Source organism: Panthera tigris, chromosome B1, assembly GCF_018350195.1.
Source record: "Panthera tigris isolate Pti1 chromosome B1, P.tigris_Pti1_mat1.1, whole genome shotgun sequence".
Lineage (NCBI taxonomy): Eukaryota > Metazoa > Chordata > Mammalia > Carnivora > Felidae > Panthera > Panthera tigris.
Window position 1 is genome coordinate 175909543 of NC_056663.1, and position 15230 is coordinate 175924772.

Here is a 15230-nt window from a genome sequence, read left to right on the forward strand (position 1 = left end):
TCAGGCACCGGTGTTGGAATTGGAAATTACTTATAAAACAGTAAATAAGTGGGTATATAATACAGTGATGTGAGTAGGAGAAGAGTAAAAGAGTGTATTTAGATAGAATTACTTGTTGGAACTAATTTAGATTGGTAATACAGGAGGACTTCTTCAGGGAGATTATACATGAGAATAAAAAGAAAGGTCCAGGGAAATTAAAAACAAAACAAAACAAAAAAAGGTGGCAGCATTTTCAGATTTCTAGTTCTATCATAAAAACCTGGCAGGGGTGTCTAGGTGGCTAAGTCGGTTTAGCATCCAGGTGGCTCAGTCGGTTAAATGTCCAACTTCGGCTCAGGTCATGATCTCGTGGTTTGTGGGTTCAAGCCCCTCATCAGGCTTTGGGCTGACAGCTCAGAGCCCGGAGCCTGCTTCAGATTCTGTGTCTCCCTCTCTCTCTGCCCCTCCCCTACTCTCTCTCGCGCTCTCTCTCTCAAAAATTAAAAAAAAAAAAAAAAACAACAACAACAACAAAAAAAACACCTAGCACTAAGAAGGAATGAGAGGAGAGGAAAAAGGAGAGAAAGGAGGAGAAGTGTTAAAATGTATTACATCCACACTGTATGCCAGCCAACTCCTTTATGTACATTTTATTTTTATACTTTAAGCAATCCTGGGAGGTAAGTACTGTTAGTTAATATCCCCATTGTATAAAAGAGAAAACCAAAGTAAGTAGAGTTTAGTGATTAACCGAGTTACATGATTTGTGAATGACAGCCCTCAGACATTACCCCGAATTGCCTAACCAAAAAGCCTGTATTCTTAAGTTCCATGGTGTAATGTCAAGAATGCATTGCCACACATAGAATTACTCTTCAGTCTATAGTTATGTCTTCCATACCAGTTCTTTCTCCACCTTTCATAGGCTTCATTTGATAGGCTAAAGACACAGGAAATGTATGCAATTATTTGTTTTACATTTAAGCAATGGATAGAGAAAACCTACACAAATCAGGAATAATTTTTAAAGGCCTCTCCGTCCTTAGGAGTTTTGTCATCATATTTGCCTAACCAATCAAATATCACGAATGCTTCAATTATTCACTTTTAGACTATTGACACTGAAATGTAATTACAAGGGAATAGGGAGGACACTGATTTCATTGACAAGATGCATTTGCCATTCTCAGCATGTGGTAGCTGTAGGGTGATTGAGTACCTCTGTCAGAGACACCAGTAAACACATTCTGGAACACCCTTTTCAGTTTGCTTTTTTCTTACACTGAAAGCTGACTATTTATGGCAACTCCTGCCTTAAGGGCTATGTGGAGCAGTTGTGTTCATTGATTAAAGAAGCTAAAGACATATCAAGACTGAGTGAAACACAAATAAGGGCTTTCAAAGGCATCTAATGATGAGATTTCTTCAGGGCACATGCAGTATCTTAAGCTGCTAAACTTCACATAAAAGATCTTTAAATAATCTCAACCTCATTTAATTTTTAGAAGCGACTATCACTCTTTGTAGCCTGCAATGAAAAAAAAAAATGGAAGTTTGCCTAACCTAAACTGAAGAAAGAAAGACTATTCTGGTAAGAATGAAGCCAAGATTTACTTTGGTTTTGCCAATAAATATAAATATGACTAGTTGTAGTGCCTTTGTTTTATTTAACACTGCAGGTAAATGGATGGTCTCATTATTAGAGAATACTGGATAAAAATTACTCATCTCAAAAAAACCTGGCTTAGAAACTAAGACCTCCAACCCACCCTAGCGGCTTATCCAAATCACAGACTTGAATTCAAAATTACTTCATCAGTCTTATGGATGGACTATTACCATTTTTTAGCACAGATTTAATTTTATATCATTGGTTCACCACTTCTTAGACAACAAAGCTGAATCCAGGGACACTAAGTAACTCGTGTGTGGTCTATCAGTCAGATGATGGCAGATAGTAGTATAGGTAGGAAGCTAACGCACTAATTTTTTCTTGAAAGCAGTGTTGGGAAACAGTTATTGGGGCGGATGGTTACTTAAAAGTGCTAAGCGAAGAAATGACATCAAGAAAAGTGTGATTTAGAAATATTACACTGGGCATCTGGGTGGCTCAGTCAGTTCTGTCCAATTCTTGATTTAGACTCAGGTCACGATCTTACAGTTTGTGAGGTCAAGCCCCACATCAGTCTCCATGTTGATAGTGTGGAACCTGCTTGGGATTCTCACTCTCTCCCTCTTTCTCTGCCCCTCCCACACTCATGCTGTCTTGCTCTCTCTCAAAATAAATAAATTTAAAAATAAAAGTAACATTACACAAAATGATGACATTCGTGAAAAAAAATGTAAATAAATATTTTCTACAGTGTGGTCATTCTGTGGGAGGGTCATACTTCTGATAATATATATGGCTTATATCATGGCAATTATAGCGGTTTGGGTGTTCCAGAAAGAAGATTAAGAGGAAGCGAAGGGGGGATGGGGCGGCAGGGATTTTACTAGAGTACACAGCAGAAGGAGAGGAAGGAAGCCAATGTGATCAGGGAGAAGAGTTGTGAGATGGACTCCAAAGACTCAGTCAACTGGTGTTAAATAGCCTTCCAGAGTAGCCCCACATTGAGCTAAAATGCCAAGATATTTTGTATCCTTGTTTCCATCTATTGGCCAACCCAGAAAAATGTCACTGTGAGACAGGCATATCTCTCATGAGATCTGGGATCTGAGATCTCAGATGCTGATGCATCCCCAAAGAAGCTAAGCACTGAAGCTGTCTGCTGCAGCACAACAGCAATAGAGGCAACAAGTCCAACACTGAATGGAGATCTCCTGGCCCATCAGTCAATCTCTTCTGCCATTTAGATCCACTTCTCTTTTACCCAGTGCAATTCCTCTAGGATTCTTGAAAAGACTTAGAAAAGGAAGGGTTGAGGAATGAGCTACAAGTCTCAACTCTGCAGTTGATCTCTGGAATACAGCTTATATTTATCACCTTCCCTCCCTCCCCACTATCCATTCTAGATTCCCCTCACCATCTGTGAGCACCTCTGTTAGTTTCAGCTTACCTCGGGGGATGACACTAAGAGAATCTTCAAGGTGTCTGAGCCCTTGGACACATGGTCTTAAGGTTGGTTCACTTAAATACCATCACAATCAGATAAGAGAATATCAGGAGAAACACAAAAGGATTGTGGGGTTTTGGCCTATACTTCCCTGCTCTCTGACATGTAAGAGTGGCAGTCACCTCCTCCTGTCACACTAGCTCCTCTTCATGGCCACTGGTCTCTGCATATGAGGCACCTACCAAGTCTAGGTGGCAGCCAAAGCCGACCGTTCTGTGGAACTATGGCTTTATTCTCAGGCATAGGTTTTCCTTCTTTGAGAACTTCATGGTCCTTTATGGAATCCTTTATGATTCCATATATATTCAACCATTTCCCATGCCCCTTTATACGTACAGTAGGTGATGAGGACCACCATGAAAGCTCTGCCTATTTTGGAAAGTATTCTTCATCTATGTCTTTCAGAGTCATCGTGAGTAACACAGCTGCCTTCCATGTTCAGCTTACATAGACTATGAGCTAACCAATATGTAAATAACAGCCTTTGCTTCCTCTGTTAGCTGATCATATGTGATATTTTACAGAGCCATGAGTGTGAGCTAAAGGAGAGGATATGGTAGATGCGAATGGGTTCAAAGCAACTTATTTACGCAGACTGCTTTTGCTGTCTGGTCTTGCTTGAGCTTTCCCAGAGGTACTGATTCCACCCGATAAGGGACTACTGCTTGTCTTTCCCAAACGTAATGACTTGAGGAACAGAAATAATTTAGCTCATAGCTAGAATTCCAAAGTTATGGTCACTTAAAGCACTATGTTCATGTGCTACATTTACACTAAAGCCCAAAACATGTCAAGGGTTGTTTTTTACAAGATGGTACAAACTTACTCCAGATCTCTGGGGTCCTGCATCAGTGTTCTGTCACTAGGCTTGCCATAAATGTCACATATATTTTTCCACCACTGATACATCTACTCTTACAGATTTGGGCAAATCACAAGTCCCAAGTAGGGGGGCTGCTTGCATCAAAAAATCGACCTGAGCAATATTCTTTTTTTTTTTTTTTTAATGTAGTCTTCACACACCCAGTATGGGGCCCAACACAGGACTTGAACTCACACTCTGAGATCAAGACATGAGCTGAGATCAAAAGCTGGATGCTTAACATCCAGGTGCCTTAGTCATCCTGGCCTAAGCCAGACTTAGCCATCCAGGTGCCTTTGGACTGAGCAATATTCTTAAATGTAAAATATATTACCTTTATAATGTGAAAAGTCCTGCAGGGAGTTATACACACTTCTTTATAATTATGGGCAAAGATGCTATAATTGGTCTTTATTTTTTAAAAAAAAACGTTTATTTGTTTTTATATATACAGAAAGCATAAGCAGGGGATGGGCAGAGAGAGAGTGAAAGGGAGTCTCAGGCTGGCTCCATGCTATTAGGGCAGAGCCCAACGAGTCACAGAGAACGATCTCATGAACCATGAGATCATGACCCAAGCTGAAATCAACACTTGGACACTTAACCAACTGAGCCACCCATGTGCCCCTGTCTTTTATTTTAGACATCATGTGCCAAAATGCCCCTAACCATAGAATTCCTAAAGAAGTAAGTTAAGTGTTAATGTGATGTGATGATTTTCATAGGGCTCATCCTTTACCCTCTAGAGTGGATGTATCAACCAAAGCCTTTAACATGCAAGGCATTTCTTGCTCATGTAACCAAATTAGCATGATGTCATTAAGGGAATGGATCATTTTATTTTTTTTTATTTTTTAATTTTTTTTAATGTTTATTTATTTTTGAGACAGACAGAGACAGAGCATGAACGGGGGAGGGTCAGAGAGAGGGAGACACAGAATCTGAAACAGGCGCCAGGCTCTGAGCTGTCAGCATAGAGCCTGACACAGGGCTCGAACTCACGGACCGCGAGATCATGACCTGAGCCGAAGTCGGCCGCTTAACCGACTGAGCCACCCAGGCGCCCCGGGAATGGGTCATTTTAATGTTCTGCAGGATGTCTAGATGGTCTCGATCTCTCTGGTCAATATTGTTATAATTGGTTTTGGAGTATAAAATTAATATACTCCTCTGTGCTAGGTTGGAAATATACATTGTTTTCTGTTCCATGTGAGTGCAAACAGTGACTTATCCTTTTTTATGATAAGGATAGAAAAGAATGCATTCACAAAATCAATGTCCACATACCATGTCTTAGAGATCATAAAAATCTACTTTAGCAGTTATCCCATCCAGCAGGGTGAGTGAAATTCATGTTACTAATTTACTAAGTTACTAAGTTAATAGGTTAGTGGCATCCAAAATTCTTAACTCTACTGCAGGAACCCACCTGGTGAATTAAGTGGGGAAACCATAGGGATCCCCAGCCTTTCATTCTCTACATACTTCATGATTACATTTAGTTTTACAACTTTCCCACCACACCACCATGATATGATTTTTGTTTTCTTATTTACTATCTTGGCTGCTGAAGGGAGCCATTTCTGAGGCTGTCACTCACTTTCACCACTATCCTAGCCTTTACACAACAAGAAAATGATCTAATGGTAGTTTGGGTGTTCTGCCAAATCACAGGTGTGATTATCCTAATTACATATTTCGTATGTTAATTTCTTATTATTGCATAACAAATTACCATAAACAGTGATTTAATGTAACACATATTTATTGTCTCATACTTTTCGTGGGTTAGTATTCTGGGGGGTTTTTTGTTGTTTTTTTTTTTAAGTTTATTTATGTATTTTGAGTCAGAGAATGATGGTGGGGCAGAGAGAGAATCCCAAGCAGGTTCTGTGCTGTCAGGGCAGAGCCTGACATGGGGCTCAAACTCATGAACCATGAGATCATGACTTGAGCTGAAATCAGCAGTCAGACGCCTAGCCGATGGAGCCACCCAGGTGCCCTTCATGGGTTAGTATTCTGGAAAAAGATACTTAGTTCACGGGTCTCACGAGGCTGCTGTCCAGATGCAGATCATACTATATTCACATCTGGGAGCTTGGTTGGGAAATAATCCACTTCCAAGTTCCCTGAGGTTATTGGCAAAATTCATCACCTTGTGGTTTAGGACTTAGTTTCTTGTTTTCTTGTTGGTTGTTTTCAAGGGATAATCTTAGCACCTAGAGGAGACCCATAGTTCCTGGCCATGTAACCCTCTTCATAGACCCTCTTATAACATTGTAGCTAACTTCTTCAAATTTAGCAAGAATGTCTCTCTCTTTTCAGTTTGATAAATTAGGAGTGACATTCCTTAAACTTTGCTGTGGAGCAGGAGCTAATCAAGAGCATGACAGTTTATCATTTTTGTAATGGTTTTTTAGAAAGGGGTAAGTCAGTGGTTCCACCTGCATTTGGGGGAAGGATTCACTAGGCTATAACTCATTAGGGTCACCTTAGTTTGACCTTCTATATTTGAGGACCAAGTAAATTCCCTTTGCCCTGAACAAGACAGCAGGTTTTTCCAAGGGAAGTGACTTCTGCATTATTTTCAAGCAAGGGGCATGTTCATCATAGCCTATCGTACATTGGAGATAGAAGGTTCAGCAGACATATTTCCTCTCTTCTCTGCCCAAGTTGAAAAAAAAAACTGAGAGATAAATGTATGTTTCAGACAAATGAGATCAAATTTTTTACTTATTGTTTTTGTTGTTAAAAATTACTTAGAAAAAAGGTTAGTTTTAAACCAAGTGGGATGGCTGACATGACCTGAATTGGACTTAGTCCTCCCCAGAAGTTGCAGCCCTCACCCATTTAGTCCTGCTAAATTTACTGCATGCCAGCGAAGCTGACCAGCCTGTTTCACCTCTGCGTGTAAGCAGAAAAAAGTACTGGGGAGTTGCCTTTTTCATCTCACCAATAAGTGAATACACCTGTCTCTCCACGGTATGAAGGAATTAAGGGTAAGTAATGAGACAAATGAATAAACAAACAAACAAACAAAAAACCAGAATCAGACCTATAAATACAAAGAGCACAGAGGGGAAGGGGCTGGGAGATGGGCACATGGACATACGGGTGAAGGGGAGTGGGAGATACAGGTGCAGTTATAGAATGAATGAATCACGGAGGTGAAAGACACAGCATAGAGGATATAGTGAACAGTATTGTGATACTGTTATATGGTGACAGATGGTAGCTATGCTGTGGTGAACATGACATAATGCTTAGAGTTGTTGAATCACTATGTTGCACACCTGAAACTCATGTAACGTTGTGTGTCAACTATATTTAAATTAAAAAAAATAAATTAAATGAAATTAAGGTAAGTAGTGAGAAGACAAGCCAAGAATTTTAGTTATATCGATACCTACACAATGAAGATTAATCTAACATCCGAATCATTATCAGTAATAATTAGAATCATTCCTATATGAATTTAGGGGTTTGCATTATCATAACTAATTTTTTTTTACTTTGGTCAAGTTATGTACATATTCTGTACATATTCTGTGTCTTGATTTCCTGTACTTGCAATGGAGACAATAACAAATATCATTTACCTCATGAAGTCTTGTATTAAATAAATATAATGCATATAAAAGTTCATGCCAATAATCTCACTTCTGAGTATACAGCCAAAGGAAACTGGATCTCAAAGGGGTACTTTTGTTATTTGCAATAATCAAGACAGAAATAGCCTACATGCCTGCCAATGTACCAACAGCTAAAGAAAATCTGGTGTGTATATATATATATATATATATATATATATGCACAATGGGATATTGTACCAACAGCTAAAGAAAATCTGGTATATATATATATATATATATATATATATATATATATGTATATGCACAATGGGATATTATTTGGCAGGAAAAAAAAGGAAATTCTACCATTTGTGATAAAATGAATATACTTAGATGATATCATGCTAAGTGAAATAAGCCTGACACAGAAACACAAGCAGAGTAGAGTGGTGTTTGCTAGGGGAGAGTCGGGTAGGAAATTAGATGTTGGCCAAAGGGTTGAAAGTTTCAGTTATGCAGATGAATGCGTTCTGGAGATCCAATGTATGCCATGGTGATAATAGTTAACACTACTGTATATGTGGGATTTGCTAACAGGCTGGATCTTAAATTTCCTGACCAAAACACAGAGACACACACACACACGCACACACACACACACACACACGTGCACATACACACAGTAACAATGTACAGATGATGCATAAGTCATTTAGCTTAATTACGGTGATCTCTGAATAATGTATATATATGTATCTAAATATCAAGTTGTGTACTTTAAATATGTATATAATTTTTGTATGTCATAGATGTCTCAATAAAATTGTTTTTTAAAGAAGAATAGAATTCTGAAAATGTTGGCAAGTGGCTATGATTATTGTAGTTAATTAAAAAAATACTGGGGCCTTTGATTTCTGTAATGATATACTGCTTGCTTCTAGATCCATATCTTGGATGCATCTTCATTTTTTTCTCCTTTTTATCACTTTCTCACTTTCTAAATTAGGGTGTGGTGAGAGGGACTAGGCATCACATTTTGTTCTTTCTCTCTCAGAGAATTTAGGTAGTCTCACAGCTTTGACTCTCCCCTCTATAGAGAGAAATCTTACAACCGGAATCCGAGCATCTCTAATCAACCACAAAGTATCTGATTCTAAAGATTGCTTTATGATTGGACATTTATCATACTGCAAACAAATTCTCCATCTTCCTCTATAAACCTTGTTGCCTTCCCAGTTAAGTCAAAGACAGTAGTACCATTCTTTCTGTCCTCCATTTCTGAAACTTAAAACATCTCTGACCCTACCTGCTTCTTTTCCCATTTCTAGATAATTTCTTTGTATATTCTATCATTTTCAAGGCTTCTCATTTTCTCAGATTTACTTACATTTTCTTTCTATTCTCATAGTCACAGCTATAGTCCATCCTTAACTGTCTCTGTGGACTATTGCAAAAATTCCCAACTGATGCCAGCCATCTCTTCTTTTTAGATTCTCTAGGGTTCTTAGGATAATATTCTTAAGACGCAGCTTAACACACGTTAAAGCATCATGTAAAACTTATGAAACATCCCATTTATAATAGAATAAATTCCATACTTCCATCTGGCATTTGATACTCTTCATGAGCCATGTATAATTAAATCAAAATTATCAGCAGCTTTTCCTTTAAACAAATTCTCCACTGGTTATTACCATACGTAAATTCAAACATGACATACTTTCCCATCACTTTACTTCTGTCATGAAGCATTTCTGACTTTTACAATGGCTTTTCCTTTGAGTTACTATGCCATCTCTTAGTATTACTATAGGCATCATGCACATGTTTATCACATGTCTGTTTCCTCATCTGAAAAAAATTAGATGGGGAACTAAGACCTATATTACAAATGGAACAATTTCTGTAAATTGCAAAGTACAGCTCCTTTCATATATTGAATACTGACAAATAGAGCCTTCACCTTTTTTTTTATATTATATGTTTCGACCAGTGGCAGAACAGAAAATTATATGAGTGACCAGAAAGTTAAGGGATATAAAATACAAAATGGTAAAACAGAGAAAAATAAAGGAAAAAAAGAGAAATATAATTGTTGATTTTGGTGTCAACTAAAATAAGCTTTTCTTGCTCTTATAGTTTGGGCACACACTTTCTATACTGGCAAGACCAATAGATGTGTATTGCTTTAGGATGAATACAGATCTTTTATATTTAAATGCACTTGGCATTTGCAACATGATGATGAATTAATAGGAAGTATTATGATCATTACATAAAACATGTTTTAGAAGGACAATTGAATGCAGTAAGTCAAATGTAGTATATGGATCAATATGAATGCGCAGAATGAACTCATCTATAATATATTTCAGCTTCTTTTTAAGGATTCTTAGGTGATAATTTGTGGGAGGTAGCCTCATCAGAAATTTAACAGTAGCCATTTATGTTAAAAGAAAGGATTTATGATAGGTATATTTTTATTCATGAAATAAGATAAATTGGAATTATCCATCTTTACTGTCTAGAAGAGTTTGGTTTCTTGTAATTTATTTTATAAAGTATTCTGTAGGAAATAGAGTTGGCTAGCTTACATTTTATTATTAGATTCACATCATTTTTATTCTATAAGGATCAGCTGCCAAAAATGTAATGTTATGAAAAATAGACATAGAATCTATTAAGAAAATCTTTTACTTTAATATTTCCCACTTTGTGTATTAAAAATCAAATTTAAAATATCAACTCAGAAAACACAGTTCTGAATTATTTTCTTTATTGTCAGGTCATTAAAACATCAAATCAAACCAGTGATTACTATGTAACAATGGCTAGATATAAACACAACGATCTTTTCTAATGGCGATAATTTGTATGGTATTTTGACTTCATTGTACCAAATATCAACATCATGAAACGTTAATCATTCACTCATTAATGAAAGCAGGCATTTGTGAGCATCTGTAATGTGCCTAACACTGTGTTAGGAACTACAAACAAAAATTTAAAAATTAATAAAAATAAAGACCTTTGATTCTTTATTTGAAGAGATTTTTATCTAGTGGTCTAGAAAAACAAACAAATAAAATATACACAGATACAGACATGACACACACACATACACACTGCCTATGTACTAAAGTATGAACCTTATGCTATGCGTTGAGAACCCGTCTTGTTCTAACACATGGTGACATCTTCCAGCGAGAAATTAGAAATGGTCTTTCTGAGCAGAAAGAATTTGTTCAAAGACTCAAAAACGTGAAAGACACAAGAGATCCTAGGAGATGCAAGATATTACGTATGGCCAATGCAAGTACTTTTTTGGGGGGAAAATGAAGGAAGGAATTAGTAGCAAGATCTGGAATAACCAGTGGTTAGAATAGATTTTGATGACCTTCGCTGTCATGGTGTTACTTGCAAATTAAGCATTATCATCTGTTATTGGAGACAGTATTATAAAACTCCTGAGATTGTTCTGAGAAAGAAATTGAAATACCATATTTGATTTCTACCAGAAAGGTGGGTAAGTGCCACTCATAATTGCATAGTAAATGCTAGCACAGTTATAAACCAAAGATGTCTTCTAGTCAAAAGCAATATAATTATCATTTTAGAAAAATGCTGAATAAATCAGTAGTGATAAAAGATGGGCATGGAAGTTAGGGAAACAAGTACAACAAGTTCCTTGTAGAGTGATAATATAAAAGGAATATAAAACTACCACGGTGTAGAAAAGGTGTAATTTTCAAGGGGAGCAGGAAGAATTGATAGGAATATAAAGAACAAATTACTCCCTTGAGGCTGAATCGATGGCAATCTTGTGGGGTTTTTTTTCAAGTTTTTATTTAAATTCCAGTTAGTTAACATACAGTGTAATGTTCATTTCAGGAGTAGAATCTGGTGATTCATCACTTACATACAACATTCAGTGTTCATCATGACAAGCACCCTCCTTAATCCTCGTCATCTATTTCACCCATCCCTCCACCTACCTTCTCTCTGGTAACCCTCAGTTTGTTCTCTATAGTGAAGAGTCTATTTTCTGGTTGATGGCCATGCTTTTTAAGATTATTTTTTAAATGTTTATTTTATTAGTTATTTTGAGAGAGACACACACAACATGAATAGGGAAGGGGCAAACAGAGGGAGAGAGAAACCACAAGCAGGCTCCCTGCTGTCAGTCAGTGCACAGCCCAACTTGGGGCTCAGTCTCATGAACTGTGAGATCTTGACCTGAGCGGAAATCAAGAGTCAGCTGCTTAACTGACTTAGCCATCCAGGCACCAAGCCTAAATTTTTATAGCAACAGTAATAATATTACTTTATTAATATTTAAAATCATTCATTGAAATACTTAAATGCTTTATTATAATAAGAAAAATAATACTATTTATATTGTTCTTGGCTGAATGTAGTATGTAATGTAACCCTTGCAAAAATCTTGTGCAAGAGACTCTATTATTGACTCCATTCTTCAAACACAAAATATGGTGTTTAATGAGCTAGTAAATGATGGAAGTACACTCTAATCCCCCCACAAGTGTGTCACATTTTCAGAGCCTGTATTCTTAACCCCTACTTTACTGCCTGTGCAATAAACTCCATTTAAAAAAAAAATTATGATGAGCTTAAAATTCAAAGGCTAAAAATAGCGAATCCTAATTAATTTCTATTTGTTGTTCACTAATCAATAAAACACCATTGTTATTGAATCACATCATATTGGTACAGTCTAATTATTTTAGACACAAAAATGTCATGAAGTCATCAGGATTTTTGTGTTTGTTTTGGGTGTATATATTGATAATGTCTTTCCTTGTGGCTTAATTTTGTCTCATGATGGTCTTCTTGGGCTCTTATGTTTCCAATCTCTTTGTTTTAGATTTTATTATATTTCTACTTTTTAAGATTAGAGATGGAGAGACTTCAAATAACTTTCATCCTTCTGAAGGTGACCTCCTTTCTAATGGGTATTACCCTGAAAATCTCCCAGTATCGCCATGGCATCTTGAAGAACTTGACAACTTTCGTAGTGGTTACATGCTGTGCCAGTCATGATCCTCTTGGCTTGGAAATTCTAGTGTCAGGTGTGATTAGGTACAAGAGGGCAAAAATTCTCTGCCTTTACAGTTTGCATTTAGGTGATTAATTAAGGAGCAAGGATGCCAATAAATGATCTGACACATCTATTTTTATAACCATGTAAAATTAGAGAAATATAGGCCAGTATGTGTGATTTATAGAAATATATTTTTAGGAAAATTTTACTTGAGTTTTCCTTAGTTTCATTTTGTTCCTAGAGCACAGCAGTTGCATTATCTCAGATAGATCGAGATATTTTGGTAGTATATTAAAAGAATGGAGCACTAATATATACTGAAAATATAATAGAAGTACCAGAAAGGGATGGCATGAGACCAGTTCACCCAGTCTATAAGAAGGTACAGATTATTATAACTTGACTCAATAGAAACAATTACAGTTTATAAAGTGGTTTCCAATCGTTTGCATTTGTGATATGCTTATTCTGAACGTCTTTACTGTAGATTCTTGTGTACCAGCTCCCTTCCTCATGTAAACACCACTCTCCCCAAAGCCTCCAGATTCTCAAGATAGATCTAGAGAAAAAGCTTTGAAAATGGAACTTATGGCAGAGTAGATGACAAAATTCTAATTAAAATAATGCATGGAAATATTGATAATTAGCATGCACTTATCATAATTTGATAGTCTACTATGAGAACATAACCTTATGATGACTTCCTCTCTCTTTCCTCCTCCTTAGGACTTGGAGTCAGTGAGTCCCAACCAATAGTAAAATATGAAGGAATTGGCAGTCCTGACTACCTTCCCTGGAGATAGAAAAGGAGATAAGATGAAAAGTGAAGTTGGGTAAAGAATGGGAGAAGGCAATTCAAGAACAGACTACACTGGTGATCTCAGGGGTGGGAGAAGACAGGTAGCAAGTAAACACAGCGGATATCAATGATGAAAGCAGAATCACCCTCTCTCCCTCCGCCTCTTTCTCTGTCTCACTCTTCTTTTCCCAAGAGGAAGTATAGAATTGTTTTAGATAATGCAAATTTAGAACAAAACTATCTGTGTTTGTCTTCCAGTTTCACTACTTCTTAGAGACTCGGGTAAATGCATAGCCTCTCTTTGCCTTGGTTTTCTTATCTATAAAATGGGTAGAATATCATACTCATAAAGTTGTTGCTTTAATGAGTTAATGAGTTAATATTAGTAAAATATTTAGAATAACACCTAGCAATTATAAGTATTATAAAAATTAAAATTATAGTTATTATTTTGTGCAGTTTTTTTTCCATTTGTTTGTCCAGCTTCTAATTTTTATATTCCCCTACATATTTAGAATTTCATAGTATTTGTGACAAGCCTGCACAGTCATGTCAGGTAACAAGTAATGTTGCTGAGGGTCTGATAACTTTAAGGCCATCAACTATCTGAGCATTTGGATTTCCTGGGATCATAAATCATGTAGATATGAACAATCCTAGAAAATACCCCTTGTGTTATGATTTTTTTAATGCCCAAGAATTTGTCAGTCTTCTCTCTCAACCATTTGCTATTGTATTTGAAACTTCCATCATTAGAAGCGCTTTTTGGAATACAGAAGGTGCCCATTTAAATTTACAGTTGGACGGGGGCACTGTTGAGAGTAAAAGGGCTTATTACGTAATTACACTGGCACAACTGGACCTATTAAATACACTGGAAAAATCAAGATGTTTGGTACGGTTGCCCCAGGATTAAGTTTCTCTGTCTAGAGGTCCCTGTTAAAACACAAATATGGTACCTGTAAAGGCAACGTAATAAGCTCACTTATTCACCTAACTCAACAGACTGACTCATCAGTGAACAGAACCTAGGAAGAGTAGAATGGAGTAGAGACGCTTGGTAAGAATAAAATGGTGGCTTCTTGAGGAGGTAAATTCAATTAAGGTGTTTATGTGAGGGGTCATGAAAAAGAGGAGTTGAGGCAATAATGTTGAAATAAAAGACCCTGAAGTCTGCCTCCATAACTTCACAATTTAGCCTAGAGAAGGACACAGATTTGGTTGGTAGCTCTGACCAAGATCTGCCTCTGAGTCCAGGCTTCACTTAAGTTCACTTCCAGATTTGTGCCCCTCTGACTCACGGTTTGAATAAGGTCTTTTCTAAGTGGGTTAACTAATTTGTATTTTATGCAACACATTTTAGGTCAAGTCTGAGAAACTCAAATTGCTTTCCTCATTTAAACTGCCTTCAGGCATGTACTCGTATGTATTTCCGATAAACTTACAGTTCCCATAGCCTTATTTAAAGATCAAAAAAAAATTTTTTAAGAACTTGGTTTAAAATAATGATGAAGTAAAAAAAAAAAGAAGACAGTTGTTCCATATATTTTACTTGAAACTGAAATTAGACAATATGAATACTAATCACCCCAAATTAGGAAAATATGAAGTAAGGTAATACAAGTGAGAAAAAGAATAAGAATGGTGACAGATTTTGTATATTTCTTGGACTACTGGCTTTGCACCTCCTAAGAATTCTGAAAGAAAAATGTATCAGACCAACTAAACAGAAAAGGAAGACTTTATTCAAGACTATCACAATCAGGGAGAGAGATGGAATTCAACTCCACACACACACAAATATGGTTTTTAAAAGATGGGATAAGATAATGGAAGA

The 15230-nt window shown here is 36.7% G+C and overlaps 1 long non-coding RNA gene across 1 annotated transcript in view; it reads left to right on the plus strand.

Annotated features, from left to right (window-relative positions):
- Positions 1-13713, plus strand: part of LOC122237752 — a 28316-nt gene extending 14603 nt beyond the window's left edge. The window contains exons 2-3 of the long non-coding RNA XR_006216377.1: positions 1488-1573; positions 13321-13713. This is a non-coding gene — a long non-coding RNA (uncharacterized LOC122237752). The remainder of the gene's footprint in view (positions 1-1487; positions 1574-13320) is intronic.
- Positions 13714-15230: the final 1517 nt, after the last annotated feature.